Source organism: Spermophilus citellus, assembly GCF_964194105.1.
Source record: "Spermophilus citellus genome assembly, chromosome: 3".
NCBI lineage: Eukaryota > Metazoa > Chordata > Mammalia > Rodentia > Sciuridae > Spermophilus > Spermophilus citellus.
Window position 1 is genome coordinate 151590488 of NC_138184.1, and position 8574 is coordinate 151599061.

Below are 8574 nucleotides of genomic sequence, written 5' to 3' on the forward strand. Positions count from 1 at the left end.
AATACCACTAAATTGTAATCATGTCAGATATAGACTTTTCTAACTGACTTATTTCACTTAGAATATGGATTTAAGTTTCATTGCGACTGGATAGCTGCGATGGTTAGATTTATGTGTCAATTTGAATGGGCTTTGGGGTGCCCAAATATTTGGTCAAAATTAAATTGGGTGTCCCTATGAGAGTATTTTCAGCAGACATTAACATTTTAATCAGGAGACTGAGTAAAGCAGAGTATTTTTAATGTGGGTGACCCTTATCCAATGAGTTGAAGGGATAACTAGAACTAAAATTCTAACCCTTGCTTCAGTGGGAGAGAATTCTTACTGATTTCTTTGAACTGGGGTTCACTTTTTTCAAGCCTTCAGATTCCAACTGAAACACTGGCTCTTTGTTCTAGCACCTGCCAGCTTTCAGAGTAGATCCATTAGTTCTCTTTGTTCTCAGTCATGTCATTGTTGTTTTAACTTACTTTCCTTATAGGCAGGTGATTTTGAGCAAGTTTTCATGTGTTTATTTGCCATCTGTCTGTCTTATTAGGTGAGCTGTCCATGTATATCTTTTGTCAATTTATTTAATGTGTTGTTTTCCCATGGTTTAACTATGGGAGTTCTTTGTGTATTTTTGGATAAAGTTACTTTATCAGATATATGATTTGCAAATATTTTTGATATCACACTATACAAAACTTTATTTTCCTAACATATTGAACACACATGCACACCTGCAATATTTAATCTCCCAGATTTGCAACACTTTGCAGCAGATAAAAAATCAATAACACTGCAATCTTAATGAACCCATTAACAAAAACAATATACTGGTGGTAATTTTTTTTTTCAAAGAATGAGAGTACCTGGGCCAAGGGTCTAATGTTGAAGCTCTTCAGCCTCTTGGTTGTCTATTCAACATTTTCACAATGTTATTCTTCTTCCAGATGCCTGGGGAAAGAGTAATTCCAGGTCACTTATATCAGACATCATAACACAAAAAGAGCTGAGGATGCATTGGCCTTAAAGAAAGAGAAAAAGGCATTTCCTGATGATTCAGAGTTGTGGTCTAGCTAGGTCTTTCTGACAACACATTTGGAGAAGATGTTTGGATGTCATAGTAGTGAAAATCCTGATATCAGGTCAGAAATACATTATCTGGAAAACTTCAGTGAGCAAAATATACAAACTTGATGTTTTACTTTAAGAGATTTAATAAATTTTATGCCTTTTCTATTCTCAATAAATAAATGCCACAATAATAACTGTGCCTCCAAACAGAATGAAATGCACCTCCAATGGTAGTGAGAGCATTATTTACCAGTTGTTTTTCGAGAGAACAAAGCCATGTGTCACTCACACTCAATGGCATAGGCAAATCAGGCAGGTGGATGATAGTCTCATCGTATAGGGCTATGTAATACCTAAAGGAGACTTGAACCCCATTCCCTTCTGAATGAAAAAAGTCATTATTCTCCTTTTTTTGCCCTTAAAGATTTCCCATTTAGATTATCAGAAACAAGAAAGAATCAAAGTGTTTTTTCATAGTATACAACCAGAATTCCTGTAACCTGTAAGTCATGTGATGATTCCCAAACATTTACCATCTGAGAAAACAAGAACACAACTTTTAAAATATCAGGGACCCTGAAAGCCCAGCTAGAGACTTGGAAGCTTTTATTCCGTATTCCTTGCTTGTCTCCTATCAAATGCAAACCAACTCCATGACATTAGCCACTGCCATTATTTAAAAGCATGTTTTCTGAACTTACAATTGAAGACTTGTGTTAATCAGGTTCTCTTAAAAAACTGAAACAATAGGAAATATAGATAGAGATGGATTCTAGTAATTGGCTCAGGCGATTATGAGGCTGAGAAATTCTGGTGTGAAGTCTACAAATAGAGAATACGAAATCCAGTAGCATAATTCAGTCCAAGTCTGAAGGCCTGAAAACCAGGATGGTATAACTGTGTGAAAACAGGTTCTGATATTCCGGAGTAGGAAAGAGGTATGCCCCCAGCTTAAGAAGAGAGAGATAATTTGCCTTTCCTCTACCTTTTGGTTCTATTCAGACCCTCAAGAGAATGGAAGATGGCCACTCACATTGGTGGAAGGCAGATCTTCTTTATTTAGTCTACTGATTCAAATACTTATCTCCAGAAATACCTTTACAATCATACCTGGAAATAATGCATATCAGCTATCTAGACATTCCTTAACTCAGTCAAGTTGACACACAGATTAATCAATCATCACAAACCTCATGCACAGCAAGAATTCTTTCATTTATGGCTTATGTTTCTCTCCTTTGTTTTTTGTTTTGTTGTTTGTTTTTTGGAAGAGGGATTGTGGATAACTTTTTATTGGAAAAAAAAGACTATGCCTTATTTTGATTCTTCCTATCCCAATATATAATTTAATTCTTAAGCCCACAAAAACAAACCAAATGTAACTTAGAAATTGCCACCTTAATTGGAAATGACTAGAAGAATTTATTATAAAATGTGTGTAGAGAGAATTGAAAACAATCAGTACAAAATAGCTAGGATGTCAAAGACTGAATTGAAAAACTAAAAAATTTCATTAATATGCTCAAAGTGCAGCTAAATTAGTCAGATCTTGATGAAGCAAATGTGATTCTGTGGTTTCCAAGTTCATGTATAAGACTTTTGCCCAAGCATCTAAGTTAGGGATCTTGAAGTATTCATCAAACCTTCTGTCTGAGCTCTGGCTGTTATCCTATTAAAAGGTTTTAATTTATCTTACCTATTCTGTGTATACCATTCACCAACTCTTCCTAAAATAGATGTTAGCAAAGGTTTCTAATACAGCAGAAGTGTTGTGCTGAATATAAAGGAGGGACAGCAAATATGTGGAACACAAAAACTAATTTTCAGATTTGCCAAGCAGATTTCCAACTCTCAAGAGTAGCAAGCATCTCCACACCTGGATGTCATTAAATTTCACGTCATTATTTATGCCAAAAGGGAACCAGTGCTGAACTTGGACACTCAAAAGATTTAAGAGCCACCTGGGACAACATTGCTGAAAGAGTAAATTTTGGAAATGGTTCTCTCTAAATATACACCACCATCTTTTCACATAAGAAACAGACCAAACCAAACCAAACAATATTGTGTATAGTCACTGTTCTACTGCCAGTACTTTAAATTCAGCAGGAGGAGGTAGATTCAACCACTGACAGTCTTTAAAAAATTGAAAAGAAAATTAAATAATCACCTTATGATTAAAATAGGCATGGAAAATTCTAGCTGAATAACACAGGAACATTTTTCTTGATTGATGTTTACTACTAATGCTTACCTGGAAAAATAGAACTCATATAAATTAGCAAATTTTCCAGTTTCCCTCCCATGCTCTGTCTGACAGAGTTCTCAATCAGTGGGAAAAAATTATTCCCACTGGGGAGGTATCAGAATCTTGAAGGAGAGCAGGAATAAACTGTTTGGTAAAGTACATTCTAATTGAACTTTTATAATTTTGTGAAAAGAAAAGCAACTATTGCTCTTTTGAATGAAAGCAGATAGTAATGTTCAACAAAACATGCCCTCCTTCATAGGAGAGTACATTAAAGTCTCCTGGGGAATAATATTCATATTGTAATAATGTGCAGACAAAGGTTTAAATTGATTTACTACAACATATGACTATTCTTAAATGCTACTTCTTTTTTAATAGACATATTACATTTTGTATTTTTTCAAGGCTTTCAAAGTTTTCCAAAACACTATAATGTATTTATTACCATTAAAATGTTGGTCACAATATTTAGTAATTTTAATACAGAAAAGTCTAATGCAATTGACCAGCAGGAAAAAAACTTCATCTCTTTCCTTAAAGGAAAATAATTATGGTCCATGGTATAGGTAAGATCTGAAATGTTCTCCAAAGGCCCTTGTGTTGAAGGTTTGGTCCCTGGGTTGGTGCTACTGGGAGGTGGTAGAATCTTTAGAAGGTGAGGTCTAAGAGAAGGAAGTTAGATCTCTGGGGACTCGTCCTTGAAGGGGATATGGGGACTCTGACACCTTTCTCACTTACTTTTTCACTTCCTGGTGGCCCTGAGTTGAATAGGCTTTCTCTTCCATGCACTCTGTCATGATGTAATGTGCTAACACAGACCCTAAGCTACATGGCCAAGCAATCACGCATTGAAGTGAGCCAAAATAAACCTTTTTCCATTAATAAACTGGTTATCTCAGGTATTTTATTAAAGCGATGGAAACCTTACTAATACAGTCTGTATTAACTCTGCAAAGCTGTTGGACTTAGTCCTATAGTGTATTATACATTTACCAAATCATGTTTTAATGTAGCAGTTTATTGAACCTGAAAACTACATACATAGACACACACACACACACACACACACACACACAGAGAGAGAGAGAGAGAGAGAGAGAGAGAGAACACACTTGGACTTAACCTGAAGAATTCAGATTTATCTAGGTTATTTTAGAAGATTCTGAAATCATTTATGAGGTACCATGTCCTTCCTTTCTTTCTTCCTTCCTTCTTTCCTTCCTTCCTCTTCAATCCACTGAGAACTGCAAACATTTCTTGAGTTCTCTTCTCTGGATAAGTCTACAGGGTTTAAGGCAAAGGCTATGTCTGTAGCCTGCAAATGGAATGGCTAATCCCACCTAACCTCCTCCCATCAGGTCTCTGGGTTTGGCTGGTAAGAAACCTGAAGGTATTCTTTATTCCACAGTCTCTTCCTGTTTATTTTAGCCAGAATTCTTCCAAATAAACCTGTCAGGTATGCAGGAGAGTGTTTGTGGTTTGCAGGATGGTGACCTGGCTTCCTTCTCAGGCTCCTTTTTGGTGTCCTGCAAGGCCTGGCTCCTGATTGGGAGATTTTCATGCTTCTATCTTGCTAAACAAAACAAAATCAATATCAGGATTTCAGCTAGTTCCACACTTGGGTGGGGAAAGGAGAGACACCAAGCTAAATATGAAGCCAATATTCTTTCATGAGCGAGCTTTAATGAGATCAGGATTTGACTTGCTGGGTTCTTCCACTGAGTGATGAAAATTTGCTTCATTGAAAAAAAGCTACATGAGCATAACAGTCTCTGAAGTCATTTTAAAAGCATTCCAAAATGGTTAGGGGCAATGACACCAATATACCAATAAGTACCTAGTGTCCCCACTTAATAACCTTCCCAAACTTTCTTGAACTTACAAATTGTTAGCAATTTATCTTTCTAAGAAACCCTGTGTTATCACTTATGTTACCTTCTTAGTTATTCTGTCCCTGTCTTGTGTGGTCATTGCCTCTTTCCTTGCTGCCAGCAAACCTCCTGGACCTGGCATGCCCTCATTCCCTTCCTGGACTGCTGCCTCATGTGATTTTGCTACCCAGCCTCTGTACTGCCTTCTTTTTCAGCTACATAGGAGTGATTGATTGTTCTCCTGCCTTGGAGTTTCCTAACTTGTATTAGAGTTTGACTATTATGAAGAAAATCTGCCAGCTCTTGAATAAGAAGGTAGGGAGAAACTACATAATTGTACCCAAGCATATGCCACCTTCCTGAGTATAATCACATTGCCTGCATTTGGAGAAAGAGAAAATAATTCTAATGATTTTGTCATTAAGTATATGCATTAAATGTGTAAAGAAAAAACTTTTGACATGATTATAATATACTGAAAATGTAATTGCTTTCTCTGAATGTCTTTAGAATATTTACCATGAAATTTACTGGAAAGTCAGGGAGATAAATTAGAGTTTGTGACAGTTTTGTTTTCTTCTGCTCATTTTCCTTTAACAACTGGGTATGATTCCTTCCATGTGGATCTCTCTTGCTTATCCATAAAGGCTGAATGTCTTTAGATTTCTTATTAGAAGAGTAAAGGATATGGGAAGAGGCAGGGGCTGAAGGATTATGGTTTCTCAACTTCAAATTTGTGTCAGACATTCCCAGTGATCTTCAAGGTTAAAAATAGTTTGGTGCACATTATAAAATATAAACAGTGCTGTGTTCAAGTTGGAAAAAAAGTTCTCACTTCTTTTTTTAAAAATAATTGTAGTTGGACATAATACCTTTATTTTATTTATTTTTATGTGGTGCTGAGGATCGAACCCAGGGCCTCACACACCCTAGGCGTGCACTCTACCTCTGAGCCACAACCCCAGCCTTTCTCTCACTTATTTTTGATGTATTGCTCCTTTAAATTATTTTTTTCAATTGACATATAAGAATTGTACATATACGGGGGTACCACATGATGGTTTGCACTACACATATATTTACTGTGTAATGCTCAATCAGGACAAGTATATTCACTGCCTCAAACATTTATCATTTCTTTGTGGAAAAATTATTCAGATTATTTTATTCTAGCTATTTTAAAATATATACATATCTTCATTATCTGTAATCACCCTACTGTGCAATAGACAACCAAAACTCATTTCTTCTAACAATAACTTGCTAATGTTGACAAACTTTTCCCCTATTCTCCTTATCCTCTGGTAAACACTTACTGTAGTTTTTTAAATGGGTAATTTATCACTTAAATTCCATTATCACTGGATCCAACCAAGTCAAAATTAGAAATGTTTTAATTAGATGTTTAATTCTTTCCTCCTAAAAATGATCCCTAAAATATTTGTATTTTTTATTAGAAAATAAGCATTTTTTAGGTTTTCAGATGTTTAGAATATCAACTTTTATAAGAAAACATTACAGCTCGTCCCATTTCCTATTTTTGAAAATAACACTTCTCTATTCATAAAATTTTTCACCTAGCTGCACATCTTGAATTATTCCTAGCATCCTATCTTCTAATTAACATATTTCTGATAGCAATTTTGATAATTATATTTATAGTATTTCTGAGCCACTCTCAGAGCATTGGTTCCCAATTAGGGTAATTTAGATGCTAAAAAGCTCTTCTCCTCCAGTTTGGAATAAAGTAAATCATATGCGTCTAGCACACTGTTATTCTAAAGCATTTTTAAATGAATTGCAGCACAGACAATACAAATATTCCAAGAACATCAGCTAATTAAATTCTAGAACAACAGCTATTTAAAATCTAAAAATTAAAGCATCACCATAGACGTGTCCTGGTTATCATATCTTGCATTTTGCAGTGTGCATAACTGTCAGTGTTAGCTGAATTATAAACAGCATTCATTCTATTTCAAAGAGATAAGTGGACAAAAATATATTTATAAAATTGAAATTATAAAAATGTAGTTAAAAATAGCATGATTTCTAGAAAATACTTAATAATAACATAATGATATTGATAACAAAAATAAGACTGATAATAATGTACCATTACTAAAATCATCTGTGTTCTTGCTCAAGTTAGATTTTAATAAACAAGGTACAAAACATAATATATACTTTGAAAAACACATTTTATCTAACTTTTGTCCACTTTATCCTACTAAAAATTCCCTTTTATCCTGTTTTCTAAAACCTTTTATCTGTCCTCCTGCCCTGCCCCAATTTCTTTTCAGTTTCCTGGCTACAACTGTGGAGTCCTCATTCTAATCACTACTTCCTCTGCCAAATGATGACATGTTGTCATCTTTGTGCCCAGAGCCCTCAATGGGTATCTCATTCATTTTCTTTCTTTCTTTCTTTCTTTCTTTCTTTCTTTCTTTCTTTCTTTCTTTCTTTCTTTCTTTCTTTCTCTCTCTCTCTCTCTCTCTCTCTCTCTCTCTCTCTCTCTCTCTCTCTCTCTCTCTCTCTTTTTACTGGCAATTAAACTCAGGGGCCCTTGGCCACTGAGCCACATGCTCAGCCCTATTTTGTGTTTTATTTAGAGACAGGATCTCACTGAGTTGTTTAGTACTTCACTTTTCCTGAGGCTGGCTTTAAACTTAGATTCTCCTGACTCAGCCTCCGGAGCCACTGGGATTATAGGAGTGCACCACTGTGCCTGACTTCATCTATTTTTTTAGAAGTCTTCAATTGCCATCAATCTGATTCCCCAATCAAAATTTCCACCCCAAGTGTCGGTCTGACAACCACTGTCTACTCTTAAATTTACTTGAATGTTTCACATCAACTCAAGTTCAGCATGTCCCAAAACAGCCCTTTTAATTATGTTTAGTAATTAAAGCACTGACATAGGAATTGTACTCAATTATTTCCCTCCTTCACCCACCCCATCAATTAGTTTCAAAGTCCATTGATTTTCACTCTGAAATGTTATAAGCATCCTTTGCCCTTTTTATTCTCAAAGATCCCATTTCAGACAACCATCTTCTCCACAAGACTGCCACAGTGTCCTCTTAAATGAGCTCCTTCATCCAGTTTTACCTCTTAAAATTATACTATAATGTCTCTAAAATGGAAATTACATCCTGTTGCTCTTGTTCTTGAGTCTCTTTAACCACCTTAGGATAGAGTCTACAGGTGCAAGGTCTTTTATGGTCTCATTTTTACCTATTTCTCCAACCTTGAGTAACCTCACTTCTTATTTCACTCTTCAGTGTCTATCTGCAGAGCACATTTATATTTTCAGTAGGGTCCCATTCTCTTTTCCTCAGCACTTTGCATATACTTTACTTGTTGCTGGGACACAATTGAAGCTAGCTTGTC